The sequence below is a fragment of the Petaurus breviceps genome, unplaced genomic scaffold (genome assembly GCF_028583685.1).
Source record: "Petaurus breviceps papuanus isolate PSGF00001 unplaced genomic scaffold, PetGlider_PUasm1.0 207, whole genome shotgun sequence".
In the NCBI taxonomy this organism is placed as follows: domain Eukaryota; kingdom Metazoa; phylum Chordata; class Mammalia; order Diprotodontia; family Petauridae; genus Petaurus; species Petaurus breviceps.
In genome coordinates, this window is record NW_027185850.1 from 29,838,424 (window position 1) to 29,854,650 (window position 16,227).

The following is a 16,227-nucleotide window of genomic DNA, read 5'->3' on the forward strand; positions in this document are numbered from 1 at the left end:
CTTATGTTTGGAAACTAATCTCCATTTGAGAAGAGGGGCTTTGTGGTGGACTTAATTAAGGTATAGCCTAGGGGTGGAGAAGTATTTAGAACAGAGACTTTGTGATTGATTGAATGATTGGAAGGTCCTGGGGTGGGGTAGTCCTTGGAGATTATTTAATCACACTTAGTAAATGCTGTATTTGGAATGATGTCATGTTTTGATCTTCTCTGTTCTTGGTTGGTCACTGAATAAAATGGAGAGCACCTATGCTGGTATTCTGAACCTTGGGAAGTTGCCTTTCCTTGGCATTACATTACAGCATGTTAACTCCCCCTCCCAATAAACGCCAGTGGCTACCTCTCACCTCCAGGATTACAAACTCTGACTTCTTTCTACTTGCCAGGCTTATTACATATACTTCATACAGTCTATGGTTCAGCCATACTGACCTTCTTGCTAATTCTGTGAGGATGACCCTCTCTCTCCGGAGTCCTCTCTATTGAGAAAACAAAGCAAAGCCCTGGAGTTGGGGGTGAGGAAGATTACACTAGTAATGTTTTATTAACTATGGTAACAATAGGAAGGAAGTCAGCAACATGTGGTAGGATGCTGGATGCATGACCTTAGGCAGAAAACCTGGGTCTGAATCCAGACTCTGGCAGTAACTATTTGGCTGTAACCTGGGACAAGTCTCTGGGTCTCTTCACAAAATGAAGAGATTGAACTGTGTGACCTTCAAACATCCATCCAGCTCTCTCCCTATTCTCAGACCATCTTCTCAAGAGCAGTCTTGCCACCCAATATGGTTTTGGAACCATTTGGATAAAGACTGGATAAGGACAGAGATTGGATCACCTGTGATTTCATTGGTACAAGGAACTTCCACATGAAGAAAATCCCTTTGCCAAGGCAGGTCAACACACCTCTGAAATTAACAGAGAGTGGTGGAGAATACCAAGAAGTTAAGCAACTTGCCCTGGGACACAGACAGTATGTCAGAGGTGGGACCTGAACTGAAGTCTTCTTGGTTTCTGGTTCAAAGGTTTTTAATCATGAGATTGTTTGAAAATTTTTTAAATTTTATTTATTTTTAATTGAATTCTTTTGCAATCCCATGTGTTTTATGTATCTAAAAACATGATTTTGAGGAGGTCAGTAGGTTTCACCAGATTGCAGTGACAGGACACAAAGAAAGGTGAAGAACCTTTGTGCTGGGCAGTAATGGGACCATGGACACTGTTCCTGGTTGGGTTGGATCAATCCTGTCCCCTATGACTGCACCCATCCTCCCTGTAACTCGGTGGCCTCTTCCAAGCCACGCCCCTTGCCCCACGTGGGAAGTCTGACCCGTTTGAGAGGAGGCTCCTCGAGGGCACTTTTGTATTTGGTACCCCTTGCTCTGCACAGGTTTTGGCATACAGTAAAGCCCTCAGTAACCGCTTTTCTGCCATCCATTCATTCTAAGGGCCTGGAAGTCCATCACGTACCGCCTGGGTTGGGGCGTGCCAGGTAACTTAGGGTCGCTCCAGAGCCTGGGGCTCCCTGAATAATTTACTCAATAGAGCCGTAGAAAATCGTATTGCCCGCGCCGCTTCGCTAATTGGCCTTGAGAAACATCAATCAATAGATTACCCGAAGTTTATTGGTTTACTTGTCTGTTTACTCCCGCCCTTTGAGAGTTCTGCGGGGCCGAGAATGCGGAGCTCTTCAGTCACTTCTCACCCCGCCTCCTTTGTTTATGCCTCAATTTCTTGCCTATTGGTCTGGAAGTCTGTCGGAGTTGGCGTTCCCGGTTGCTCATTGGTTCTGAAGTCTTCTCGTTCGGCCCTTCGGACCACGTGGGCACACGGACCAATGCGGAGTCCGGGCTCCAGGAGGACAGCCGCGGGTTGGCTAGCCCGGGGGAGGGGAGCGAGCGGGGGGGGGGGGGGGGGGGGGGCGGCGCCGAGGCCCCGCCCCCGTCCTCTCAGCCCGGTGGCCGGCGGGGAAGGCGCCTCAGTACTTCGCGGCTGCTGAGCCCCTAGGACGCGGCCCCAGGAGGGGCAGCGGCCTGGCTCCGGCCCCGGGGACAGGAATAGCGACGGGGACAGGGACATGGCCTCTGCCTCTCGGCCCGCAGCGCCCCCAATGCCCGTGCCAGGGACCCGGGCCGCCGCCGCCACGGCCGGGGGCTGAGGATTATGAGCCCTTCGCCCAAGCAGTCAGGCCTCGCTCCGGCCCGCCGCGGCCTCAGGTGAGCGGCCCAGGGTCTCCCGCCCCTTCTCCCCCCTCAGGCCCCTCCTTCCCTCAAGCCCCGCCCCCACGGCCTCCCTGCCTCAGGGCTTACCCTGGGGGCGGTCCTCTTGTCAGGGCCACGCCCCCTCCCACGCCCCGCCCTCGGGTTCTTTCCCCTGGCGAGTGTGTGTGTGTGTTTGGGGGGGGGGGGTGTCTCTTTGCCACTCCCCTAGGGTTCTCTCTCCTCCCCCTCAGGACCCGCCCCTGCGGGGGTGGGCTGCCTGAGGCCACGCCCCCTCCACAACTCCCCCACCTCAGTTTCTTCACGAGAGGGGGAGGGGGGAGCACGACCTTCCACCCTCCCTTAGAGCCTCCTTCCCTCCCCCTCTGGGCTCGGGCCGGAGATTCCCCCCTCGCCCCCCACCCTGGCTGCGCCCTTCCCCAGATCCCTCTCTTTGCACGCCCTGAATACTAAAGAGGCGAGGGGCTCCCCTAACCTTCAGAGACCTGCCCCCCCACTCACAGGGTCCTTCCTCTCTTAACCTGAGCCCCCCTTCCCCCGGGACCCCATGCGTCTCACCCAGATCTTCCCTCCTCCCAACCCCCTTTCCCTCCAGCTCTCCTCACTCTACCTTGCTGGGGCCTGCCCCTCCCCCAGTTCTTACCTTTTCTCTGCTTTTCTTTCATCTGAAAGCTTCTCCTCCCCCATAACCTCACTGATGCTGCAACTTCCTTTAGTCCTTCATCTCTCCTTAGTCCTCAGGAACTTCCCCCCATTGCCACGTTATCTTACCCCTTCTCCCCAACTCCTTCCGTTCATCCAAGGGTGTCCCTTTCTGTCCCCAAGGCCCTTTACCTCCCCTAGGGCATCTTTGGGAGACCCCTTGGCTTTCCTTACACCCTTGGGGTAGGAGTTCCCTGCCTGTTCTCTGGGTTACCCATCTCTTTCTTTTTAGATCTGGAATCTCACTTGTGTTTCCCCATTCTCAGGATGCTGCCCATTAGGAAGCATTTGCCGAAGAGTTCTTCTCCCACCCCTCCAGTCCTCTTAGAATTCCCACCCCAGGCATTCTCATCCTTCCATTTCCATGATTCCTAGATCCTCTGCCTTTTCTCTGGAGATTTTGCTTTCTGAACTGCATCTCCCTCCCTTAGGCCTGCTTTCCACCCAGATATTTGAGGGAGAGATTCCCTTTTTCAATTGTGGCCCCTTAGGGGATCTTGTTTAATTGAATTCTTCTAGCTACTCTATAAAAGACTGCTGATCCTGGGTCATACCTACATGCAAAATGGGCCAAGCCATTTGTCTGAAGGAGCCAATTCGGGCAGGGGAGATGAAATGTACACAGATAACTAGTATGGAGTGTGGTGGGCGTGAAGGCAACAGCTGATAGGGAACTTGTAAAGGCAGAAATCTCTTGTCTGTTGAAGGAGACGAGGTAGCACCTGAACTGGACCATGTGGTGGGTGGCCTTACTTTGAGACAGTGGCCTTCAGGGAGGAAGCAAAATGAAGCCCACAGTACTTGAGTAGCTGGTTACCTGAAGAGGCTGTGGGAGAGATAGACTGTGGGACAGATACCCTCTGAGAATCGCTGGTCCCAAAGCAATGTGGGCTGATATTAGCCACCTGGCATCATATGGGCTCAGTCACCTGTGAAGAAGGGGCTCAGAGTCAGAGTGTGCCTGTTCTTTCCTCTGATTCCTGCAGTCCTTGCTGAGAAGCTGGGCTTGGCCTAGGGGCCTGGGCATCTCTGTTGCAGTCTTTAAAAGCTAGATGCTGTGTAAAGGTGATGTCCTGTCATTTTTCTGACTTAGGCATATTTAGGTAGTATGACCAGGGCCTCTTTGCTGCTTGCCAGGATACTCACTTCTATTGGAGGAAGGTGCTGGAACTATGGACATACCTTCAGGATCCCCATTAAGATTTTGGGTTCAGTGTCATGTAAAAAGAGAAGTCTTGTCCCTAGATGTGTTTGCATTGTCTAGAACTTGTTTCACATAGATACAGAAGAATCTTCTCTGCTTTCCTGTGGGAAAGTGTTTTTTAGACAGTATATCCTTGTAATATGCCATTTGGTTAATGTTGCATTGGATTATAACTCAAGATAAGTGCTTTCATGGGGACTCTGGCATTTCCAGTGTCTAGTGTAGGGTAGCACTTACTACAGAGCAGGAACTTATTAGGTGTTTGTGAAATTCAAGGAGGCTGGGACAGGAATATTATTCTCTTCCAGGCAGGACAGGGTGAGTGGTGCTGCAAGTTTCGTGTTATCTACCTGGTGGTCCTCCCTGTGTATGTCTTCTCAGGTAGTGTGGTTTCTGCCTAGTATTCACAGGGTACTGTGGTTCAGCTATGAGGGAAAGCTTCCTTGCAACAGTGTTGATCCTTCCTTCCCTTAAGGTGCCTGAGATGCTGTCAGATGTGGAGTGGAAAGAGTTCTAGACTAGTAGTTAGACTTGGGCACCTGTTTCCTGTTGTGTGCCAGTATGCACACAATCAGATGCAATTCATCTGATCTCTGAACTGCAGTCCCTTAGTTTGTAAAATGGAGATCGATGACCTGTGCCCTATGGGCCATACGTTACTCCCGAATGAGTTATATTAGATAAAAGTACATGGAAAACCATAAACAGTTCTGTAAAGTGTTTTTGGCGTGGCAAGGTTGTGCATTGAATTGAACCCCAATCCTGGAGTAGGGAAGATTCATCTTCCAGAGTTGAAATCTGCCCCAGACACTTACTAGCTGAGTGACTCTGAACAAGTCACTTAGCCTTGTTGGCCTCAGTTCCTCATCTGTAAAATGAGCTAAAGAAGGAAATGGCAAACCCCTCCAGTATCTCTGCCAAGAAAACCCCAAATGGGGTCACAAAGAGTTGGACACAACTAGAAAATGACTGGACAACAAACTTTTATTAGCTCTTTCTTCTTTCCTAGAATGAGTTCTTGTCATCTTTCTCTTCCAAAGCCAACAAAGCTACTAATTCCAGGATGGCATGGAAGAACTTTTTATGACATGGAAAACTAAGAGAGGTTTTTAAAAAGAGAGACTCATGCATTTCATTCTCTGTGCTCCTATTTTAAAATGCTTGATAACTGGGTGAACGCATTTGTAAAGCAGCTGATAACATGGCCACCAACGATGGATAGTGTGACCTTGTGGATAATTTTTGCTTTGGACACAGAATCTTTCAAAGCCTGGAATTGTGGGAATCCTGGAACAGTTTTGAATTTGAAGATCTTATTGCTGTGCTCCTGTGTGTGTCTAACAGAAGAACATGCTTTAGTCTGCCTTAACTCTCCATCTCTAGCAAGTTCTTTGATCTTTGACTGTAAAAGTGACAGCTTATTTTTTTTTCTAAAAAAGGAGAGATGCCTTACACACGTGGATATGCAATGCATGTTGGGATGTAGCTTTGCCCAGTTTTGTAGTAACTAGTGGGAAGTTTGAGCTTTGGTAGAGTTTCTCATAGAGAAAATGTATGAATCCCTGTGGCTTTAATCTGATTTCCCTGGCACACAGAGAAAATAAAAAATCCATTGACCTTCAAGCTGTCTAGGGGAAAAAAAAAATAAACCAGTGGCAGAGTGAAACTGCTTTGTTAATCTTCTGGTGAACTGGAAAAATGACAAATCAGCAGAATGAGCACTTAGGAATAAATCTCTTCCTCATTTCATATTCAAGTAAACATTTCTTAGATTCCTCACTGTCAGCATTATATACTTTTATAGTGTTTCTCCAGGAATGTACAATATGTTACAATATATGATGAGTCAGTTTAACACCTCAAGAGAGATATCGATTTGAAGAATTTCATGACTCAGCCTGCAAACCCCATTTCAAAAAAAATTGTGGCCTCATTTACATTCATTTTGTTACTTTTGAATACTGAGTAGACTTAACTATTTCAGCTCACATTTCATTACCAAGTTATTTGTCCCCTTGCTAAAGATCTCCCCCAGCGACTCTAGGAGTTATTTCTCTCTGCTTTCTCAATGGCCTGGGCTTTGGGCATTTTGTTTATTGATGGCAAATAGGGTTAAACAATGAGTTTAATGAAGTGACTACTTAATTATTGAACCATCCAATTTCTCTTAGATTACAGTCTATAAAATTTATAGCCTAGAAACAGCATTCTTTATCTTCTCTCCCATGTATCAGAGACCAGTTGGTGAAGTATTATATCAAAGCAATTTAGTCCCTTTTGTGCGCTGGACAAAAGAAAGAATAGCTAGCATTTATGTAGCATCTTAAGGTTTGCAGAACACTTTTCACATCTCTCATTTTATCCTCACTACAACTTTGGGAGGTGGGTACTATTGTTATCTTCCTTTTATAGATTAGGCACCTGAGGCAGACAGTTTATTAAACAACTTGACTGTAGTCACACAGCTAGTAAATGAGAGTGGATTTGAAACTGACTCCAGGCCAAGGGCTCTATCCACTGCTCCACCTAGCTGTGCCATTTTATATGCTCATTAGGACTTCAAAATAATTTTTAGTATGCTATAAGTAAGTGGTTCAACTTCTCTGATACTAGTTCATTTTACCTGATCTCCAAGTATAGAATTTTAGTGTCATATTTATTCCTTTTTTCTTTTAATTATTTCCTAGTTATCCTGAATATGCTTGATTTGTATAGATTTGTTTTCATATTGTCTCCTTCCTTAGACTGCAAGCTCCTTGAGGCCAGGGACTATCTATTACAAAGTCTTTGTATCTCCAGTGCTTAGCACAGTGCCTAACACATGTTAGTTACTTAATAAATACTTAATGGTTAGTTGATTCTTCTTTACTCTCTTTTTTTTCCTTTTTGGAGGGGGGAAGGCAGGGTAATTGGGGTTGACTTGCCCAAGGTCACATAACTAGCAAGTGTTAAATGTCTGAAGCCGGATTTGAACTCAGGTCCTCCTGACTCCAGGGCTGGTGTTCTATTCACTGTGCCACCTTGCTGCCCCAATTCTTCTTTACTCTTTTTTTTTTTTTTGCTTTTTGGAGGGCAATTGGGGTTAAGTGACTTGCCCAAAGTCACATGGCTAGTAAGTGTGTCAAGTGTCTGAGGCCAGATTTGAACTCAGGTCCTCCTGATTCCAGGGCTGGTGCTCTATTCACTGCACTACCTAGCTGCCCCTCTTTTTTACGCTTAAACTGATTATATGTTACTACTGATTTTTTATATTATCATTAAGATAAATTCTTTCCTATTTATTCTTTTTTTTTTTTTAAGCAATCGGGGTTAAGTAACTTGCTCAAGGTTACCCGGCCAGTTATTTCTGGGTGTGGTGCTGAGTATCTGAGCCCGAGATTCGATCCAGGTCATCCCAACACTGGAGCCGGTGCTCTTACTTGCTGAGCCACCTGGCTGCCCCCTTTCCTATTTATTCTTAGTCAAATACCTAGTATTTTCCCCCCTCCTCCTTCCCCCCCCCCTTTTTTTAGTGTAGACCTGCATGTTATTTAATCGAAGTAGAGAATGTCTGTCGTACATATCATGCACTTGTCATCCATGGTCATGTAGCTATTACATGTCAAAAGTGTATGACCTCTATCAAATTGCTTGTTGTCTCAGGGAGGGAAGGGAGGGAGAGAATTTGGAACTCAAATGTAAAAAAATGAATGTTAAAAATTGTCTATACATGTAATTGGAAAAAAAAAACTTTTAACATGATGTGTCAGAAGCAGAACTTGAAGCCATTTTGTCCTGAACCCAAGGGCAGCTCTCGGTTTCCTTTGCCAGGCTGGCCCCTAGTTCATTTATACATAAATTAATTAGCAAATATATATTGGGCACCTACTGGGGACTTTTGACAATTCCTTCAGGAAGGAATTTACCGTCTCTGTAGGGAGATAAAACTTGATTAATTGATCTTTATGGGTCCTTTGTTACTATGGGGCAAACTGCAGCTTATTCCTGCTTTCTCATTTTGTGCTATTCTTGTCCACCTTCTCCCATAATCCTCCATAGTGAACTGCCCAAAGCACTGGGAGACTTCTCAAAGGCAGGGAAAGATGCTTTACTGTTTGTCGTTGTTCCCCCCGCCCCACTTTGGGCACTTAGTCTGGAGAAGCCGCTTTTTCAGAATCATGGTTTCAAATGCATAAAATAAGACACATGGGATTTCAGAGGAAACCAGATATAATTGGAATATTGGAATACAGTAATAAGAATATTGATATAAAAAACAAGTTCTCAGACCCCTGGTTAAGAATATCTGCTCTAGGTCTTTTGCCATTTCTTGGGTGCCATTTAACACTTTTCACTATGTGTGTAAGGAGGATGTTGTTATCCTCTCTTAGATTCTCAGGATCCATGACCATGGGAATGTCTAGTTTCCAGGTGTTTGATAATAACTTCCAGAATATCCCCAAGGATTCCAGATAGTTGTTCCCAGAATTGTAGATCAAGAGTGAACCTGTAAGAAGCTGGAGAATGAGAACTCCAGTGCCTTCTGTGTGTTATCTGTGAGACACAGGACTGGGTCACCCTCTTTTTCAATCACACATTTCTTGAATGGCATCTTTTATGCCAGGAGAAACGGTAGTGGAGAGAGTTGGCCTCTTAGGTTGACCTGGGTTAAAATTCTGCTCTGACATGTAATGGCTGTATCCCAGAGCAAGTCTCTTAATTTCTTAGTGGTTCCTCCCCTCCCTTCCCCCCCACCCCCCCCACCCCAGAGGGTGCTTCCTCACCCAGGAACTCCCTACTTGTGAAATTACACTTCAGACAAAATGAAAAAATATCTTTTGTACTGCTTGAGTTCAGCAGTTGGTGATGTGCTTACAGCCTATGTAAATCAACCATCTGTCCATTGGTCACTTGCAGTTTTTATCGTGAGTGGAAATTGTTTTATGAAGCACAACTGTATCATCGTCACTAGAATGCTGGTGTTAAAAAGATGGGTTTTTGTATCAGGAGCCACTTGGGATATTGACTTTCAGTGAACTTTGTTTTTTTTTGAAGGGGGGAAGGTAGGGCAATTGGGGTTAAGTGACTTGCCCAAGGTCACACAGTTTTTGTGTTATGTGTCTGAGGCTGAATTTGAACTCAGGTCTTCCTGACTCCAGGGCCGGTGCTCTATTCACTGCACCACCTAGCCACCCCTCAATGAACTTTTTCAAATTTGATCCAGCCCATTCTATCCAGTCCTGGACCCAGCTCATTGCTCATCCAAAGTATTGATTGACTTAATTAATTGATTGACGTGATTGACTTAAGTCAATGGAATACCCATGCAGCTGCATATCATAGACTCATTATTGGAGGTTTTTTTATCCATCTTTTTTTTTCCTTTGTGGATTTTTATTCAAATTCCTTCTTAGTGTTTAGGGATCTCATTTAGGAGATTCTATAATATTCTTGGTTTTTAAGCAATCAGTACAGTGTCACTGACAGACAAGAACATTTGAAAAACTTTGTCACTTCTTGGGAATCCTTCTTCTATTTGAAATATGCTTAGGACATCCTCCAGAACAGTAGTGCACACCTTTGGTGAGCATGGCTCTTTGTCTTAAACTTCACCTAACATTGACAGAGGATGATTGAACAAAATTACCTCAAGTGCTTCTATTAAGAAATCATAGGATCATAACACTAGAATTGGAATGGACCTCAGTGGCCATCTAAATTAGTCTCTTCATTTGACAGATAAGGAAACTGAAGCCCAAGGAGATTCAGTGACTTGACTGAAGGTGCCCAGTGAGTTTTAGAGGTGGAATTTGAGCTCAGGGTCTCTGACTTTAGTGTCAGGGTTCTTCCTACTAAATAGCCCTGTAATTTGCTGAATTGTACTGCCTTTTGTTCTTTGTGTGAGCTTAAATTTGCAAGATACCTTGTAAAAACAGAGCCTTGAATGCTGTGTTTTGCTTTATGGAGTCAAATACTTTTTTATACACACAACAACAACTCAGTGCATTGTGATCTTGTGTCCTTTGCACCATTTGTTCAGTTGTCTGACTGTGAGGATATGGCCTACTGTAAAAGGTTGCTGGGGGAATCTTTGCCATATTTCCATTAAGGGTGCCTTTGACAAATATATAGAGCCTTCAGAAGAAATGCATAATTGGACACGGAGGCCGCCTAGTCATGAGGAGTGTGAAATGATACCCCAGAAATGGCAAAATACCTAGAGCAGGTGTTCTTAGACAGAGGTCTAAGTGATGGATCCCACTGACTGATATTCTGGGTGCCACTTGGCATGCGTTTTTGAAACTGTTTGATCCCTTCCTCTCTTCCAGACTTCTGTAAAATTAGTCCCTCGATCCTTTCAGAATCGTGTTGCCTCAGCATGATTTCTTGTGCATGTTTCAGTTGCTCTCCTCAATTTCATCTCAAGTAGTTGCAGTTTCTGGGTGTTTTGGCCCTGTTGTAGCAGAGGCTTTATGTTTATACAAGTTTTACTTTTTATGAAATGATAATCAAATGAGTTCATTATTCCCCTCCCAGTGAGGGCAGGGGCTATCTTCTTCTTGTCTTTGTATCCCTTCTGCCTAGCCCTGTATTTGGCCCCCAGCAGATGTTTAATAAATGCTTGAACTAAATTGTTGAAAGGTCAGATTGGAGCTATTACAGACACACAAATGACCCCCCTGCTGGGAGCCAGTTGTTGCTCATCTGTTCCTGTCTGCCGTTTCCATATCAGTGGGAACCCCTTTGTTTCCAGTCTTGTACCCAGAAAAGTATTGCTGTAAATAGGAAATCTTTGATCTCTATTTAGTATATGCCAGTAATGGAATCTCAGGGATAATGGGTATAGATCACTTAATCACTTTCTTGAAATAATTCCATATTATTTTCTAGAACATTTGGACCAATCTGTACCTCTACCTGATTAGTGTTAGTCTGATCTCGATTTTCCAACATTTTTTTGCTATCCTCCTGCTTGCCCACCTTCACACTGACATCATCGAATGCCAGTGTTTGCCTTGCTTTAGTTTCATACCTGTTCTGGCCAAAGTCCTCCAGTCTTGTGCCTTTGCGTGGGCTACCTGCCCTCTCTTGTCCCACCTTTCCACCTCAAGTCTGGAAGGTACATCCTCCTTAGAATCTCTAGCTTCCTGCAAGGCTAAGCTCACAGAGTATTTCCTATTGGAAGACTTTGCTGATCACCCTAGTTGTTTCAAACTGTCAAGTTACATCCTTAAGCATTTCTCTTTCGCTGGAATGCAAGCTCCTTGAGGAGGACTGGAGGACTGCTTTTTCTTGCCTTGTCCCCAGAACTTCGCCCCATAGGTCCTCAACAAAGACTTATTGTATCAGCTTGGGAGCCTGATCCCTTTTCCACATGTCAGCTTTCATTGCTCCCTTGGATCTTCTCTACTCCAGGTCAAACATCCTTGTTTCAAGGCAAGGCAGTGAGTATTTATTAAGTGTCTATTCTGTGCCCATCATGGAGCTCAGAGAAAGAGTCCCTGCTCCTGAGGAGCTTCTGTTCTAATGGAGAAGGTAATGCATAAAAGGGAAGTGAAAAGGTGGGAGGGAAGAGGAAGAAGGTTCCCTCCTAGGTCTGTGGCTGGTGTGGGCCCTTCCTTAGAATGGGATACTGAGGACACAGCTATTTCTAACTGGGGGAGTTCAATCACGGGTCAAGAGCAAAACTGGGAGATTTACCTTTGCTTATGGCACAGAGTCAGACTTGGGTTATGGGAAACCTCCACAAGCTCTGGAGGGATAAGGGGCAAAATTATTTTACCAACCTGTTCACTTTTTTTGAAATGGGAAATTTCATAATTGAAAAGAATCTTAGAGACCGTCCAACTCATATAATATCACATGACGTTTGAAGGTAGGAATTAGGGATATTTAATCTGAAGAAGAGAAAACTAAGGGCAGCTATAACTGCTGTCTTCAAACAAGTGAAGGACAGTCAGATAAAAAAATGAAGCCTTCTTTATTTGGTGGCTCCAGAGGGTAGAAGTGGGATTACTGGGGAGAGGTTACCCTGGAAGTTCTACCACGATCAATAAGGAGGTGTGTGCAGCTAGAACTGCCCACTTGGGAAACTGGGTGCTTTGTAGTGAGTGGGAAAGGGATGTGACCACTGTCAGGGAGGCCAAATCCAATGGCCTTTTCACCATCCGCGTTTCTTGTCCTTTTCTGTTGTTTCCCTCTTCCTTCTCTATATTCTCTCCTCCCTGGGTTTTCATGATGATGCTCTTCGGTTATGATAGCGATTCTCTTCCTGATTGATCTTTCCCAGTCTCCTTTGCATAGTCATTATCCACATGCTACTCTTAGGGCTCTGTCTTAGACCCTCTTCTTTCTCTGCTCTCTTGGTGGTCTCACAGAATCACAGGATTTGAGAGCTGGAAGGGACCTCAGCAGCCATTTCTTCAGCCTGTATCTGAGGACATCGCCACTAGATTATATCTGACAAGTGACCATTCAGTCCCTTCTTGGAGACCCCTAAGGAGCAGGAACCCACTCCCTCTTGATATGGAGTGTTTTATACTTATACAGCCCTAATCATTAGAAAGACTTTTCTGACATCAAGCCTAAAGTTTCCTCTTTGCAGCCTCCAATCATTGCTCCTGGTTTTGCCTTCTGAGACCAGATAGAAAAAATTGAATACCCCTTTCACATGACAGACCATCAGACCAGAACAAATTGAATCCCCCTTTCACATGACAGACCATCAGACCAACATGCCTCCCCTGAGCCTTCTCTTCTTTAGGCCAGACATACCTGATTCCTTTAATCTGTCCTCATATACCATCTCCATGTGTGAACAATTTATTGTTGACCTGGAGGGAAAGCTGAGTCAGCGTGCAGCTAACAACAATGCAGCAGAAAAGGAGTGGGCAGCATTCAGAGTGTACAGAATTGCATTGCTCATCTGGGCCAGAACACTTGCAAACATCAGGATTGATTTGATGAAAACGATGGGAAAATTTAGAAGCTGCTAAATGAAAAACGAGAACACCAGGTTAACCAGCAGGATAGTTTGTCCAACTCTAAAAAAGGCAGCATTTAACTCCAATAAAAGTAAAGTGCAGGTGAAGCTCAGAGAGATGCAGAATTCTTGGCTCAGTAAAAAGGCAGATGAGATTCAGTTTTATACTGATAGCAACAATCCAAAGCACTTCTACAATGCCCTGAAGACTGTCTATGGGCCAAAGGCCTATGGTGCATCTCAGGTATTTCAGTGCTGATGAGGACATAAGCCTCCCTCCAGAGATGGGTCCAACACTCCACAGTGTTCTTAGCAGACTCATCAAACAAGGCTGAAGCCATTGACTGAATACCTCTGAACTTCCAGCTGAAGAAGAGGTTGCAAATGCCATTGGGCCCCTCTCATCTGGCAGAGTGCTTGGTGGAGATCAAGGATGTCTCCACATTGTCCTTCTGTATAAAGGAAAAGGAAACAGGATGGTCTGTGACAATCATGGGGTTGGGGCAGGGGAGGGGAGGAAGAGAGAGACAATCTCTCTTAGTCATCACTGGAAAGATTATTGTCAGAGACCTCCTTCATTGGCTGATCTTCACCTGGAAGGTGATTATCTCCTCAAGAGCCAATATGGCTTTAGAAAAGACTTAGGGGGGCGCCTAGGTGACTCAGTGAGTAAAAGCGCCCGCCCCAGAGTCAGGAGGACCCTAGTTCGGTTCCGGCCTCAGACATTTAACACCCACACAAAAAAACTAGTCGTGTAACCTTGGGCAAGTTACTTTTTTTTTTTTTTAAAGCAATCGGGGTTAAGTAAACTTGCTCAAGGTTACACGGCCAGTTATTTCTGGGTGTGGTGCTGAGTATCTGAGCCTGGATTTGATCCAGGTCATCCTGACACTGGAGCCGGTGCTCTTACTCGCTGAGCCACCTGGCCACCCCTAAGCAATGGGGGTTAAGTAACTTGCTCAAGGTTACATGGCCAGGTGTTTCTGGGTGGGTGCTAAGTGTCTGAGCCTGGGATTCGATCTCCAGGTCATCCCAACACTGGAGCTGGTGCTCTTACTCTCTGTGCTACCTGGCCGCCCCTTGGGCAATTTACTTAACCCCAATTGCCCTCCAAAAGGCAAAAAAAAAAGACTTAGGAATTGTCTACATGGTGTATGTTGCTCAACAACTCCAGAAGAAATGCCAGGAGCAGAACAGAGGCATGTCTACAGTGTTTGTGGTAATGACTGTGGCCTTTGATACTGTCATGAGGGCTCGTGGAAGATTGTGGTGGAATTTGGTTGCCTGGAGGAGTTCATTAGTATTGTATGCTAGTTTCATTATGACATGCTTGCACAGGTTCTGGAAAAAGGATGGTGCTTTCACGTGTTCCCATTCACCAGTGGAGTGAAGTGGAGCTGTGTGCTGGCTTCCATGCTTTTTATTTAAAAAAAATATTTATTTTTAGTTTTCAATATTCATTCCATGCTTTTTAGCATAATGTTTTGAGCAATGCATACTCCTTCAAAGAGGACAAAAAAATGGCATCAAGGTCCGCTACCACACTGGTGGTAAACTGTTTAACTTGAAAAGGTTGAGACTAAAGTGGAGAGAGTTGGTGCACAACTTTTTGTTCCCAGAAGTTTGTGCACTCAGTGCAGCTTCTGAGGCTGAGATGCACCAGAGTATGGACCAGTTCTCTGCTGCTTGTGCTAATTTTGGCCTGACAATCAACACCAAGAAAACAGAGGTTCTCCACTGGCTAGCACCACACCATCCATGCGTGGAACTATTGGTTACAGCAAATGGAGAAATTTTGAATGCTGCAGAGAAGTTCACTTATCTTGGCAGTGTGCTTTCTAGGAATGTCCACATAAATGATGAGGTTGATGCATGCATTGCCAGAGCTAGTTCAGCCTTTGGAAGTCTCTGAAAGAAAGTGTGGGAGAGAAGAGATGTCAGGTTGCATATACTGAGCTTAAGATCTACAGAACTGTTGTGTTGACCTCATTGTTGAATGCCTATGAAACCTGGACAGTCTACCAGCACCATACTAGAAAACTGAAGTAGTTCTGATCGAATTATCTTAGAAGGAGTCAGAAGACATTTTGTTGTCTAGTTGTTTCCAGTCGTATCCTTCTCTTCGTGACCCCATTTGGAGTTTTCTTGGCGTGATTGCCATCTCCTTCGTCAGCTCATTTTACAGATGAACTGAGGCAAACAGAGTTAAGGGACTTGCCCAGGGTCACACAGCTAGTAAGTATCTGAGGCTGAATTTGACCTCATGAAGAGGAGTCTTCCTGACTCCAGGCCTGACACTCTATCCACTGCATCACCTAACTACTTAGTTTGTTTTGCTTAGGACTAATCCCTGCTGTAATCTTTACATTTAATTCTGCTTCCTCTTTTCCTTTTATGTCCCTGTTTTGTACCTAACTTTGTGTGTGTGTGTGGGGGGAGGGATTCTGTTCTATGACCTATTCAGATAAGCATGAAGTTGAAGTGTCAGCTGCTCCCCCCCACCTGATTTCCTCATTTTTTTTGTAAACTGCTACCTGTGGAACCTGATTATATGAGGTAATTTCCCCTAACCTTCCCTTCTCTCTTTGCAGTATATTCCTTTTCTCTTCCCTTTCCATTCTTTTTTTAAAGATTATTAAGACTTAAGAGAACCATGGCCAGGTCTTTGGACTCCCTTTGTAATTCTTGATGATGATGGGGTTCAGAGGGGACACATATATCATTTCCCCATGTTAGATTATAAGCAGTTTATCCTTATTCGGTCCTTAATCATTGTTAGTGTTTATCTTCTTATGTTTCTTTTGACTTCTGTGTTTGTACTTCAGAGTTTCTATGTAGCTCTGACCTTTTTATCAGAAATGCTTGGAATTCTGATATTTCATTTTTCCTGCTGTAGGATTATATAGTTTTTCTGGGTCATTTATTCTTGGCTCTAGGTCTTCAACCTTTGCTTTCTGGAATAACACATTCCAAACTTTCTGCTCCTTTATAATGGTACCTAAACCATGTATAGTCCTGACTGGCTCTTCAGTACTTGAGTTTTTTTTTTTTCTGGCAGCTTGACGTATTTTTACTTTGGCTTGGAAGCTCTGGATTTTGGTTATAATGATCCTGGGAGTTTTCATTTTGGGTTTACTTTCA

At 44.7% G+C, this 16,227-nt stretch overlaps 2 protein-coding genes and 1 pseudogene across 2 annotated transcripts in view; 1 reads left to right on the forward strand and 2 right to left on the reverse strand.

The window, feature by feature from the left end:
- Window positions 1-16,227, reverse strand: part of LOC138165029 (nuclear autoantigenic sperm protein-like) — a 570,370-nt gene that overhangs the window by 544,336 nt on the left and 9,807 nt on the right. The gene's annotated exons all lie outside the window — the stretch shown is intronic.
- The window catches only part of LOC138165038 (ATP synthase subunit ATP5MJ, mitochondrial pseudogene), a 48,766-nt pseudogene that overhangs the window by 22,738 nt on the left and 9,801 nt on the right, over window positions 1-16,227 (reverse strand).
- Window positions 1,939-16,227, forward strand: part of LOC138165031 (dual specificity testis-specific protein kinase 2-like) — a 147,326-nt gene continuing 133,037 nt past the window's right edge. Inside the window, exon 1 of the mRNA XM_069093103.1 lies at window positions 1,939-2,215. The gene's annotated coding sequence lies outside the window, so the exon portion shown is untranslated. The remainder of the gene's footprint in view (window positions 2,216-16,227) is intronic.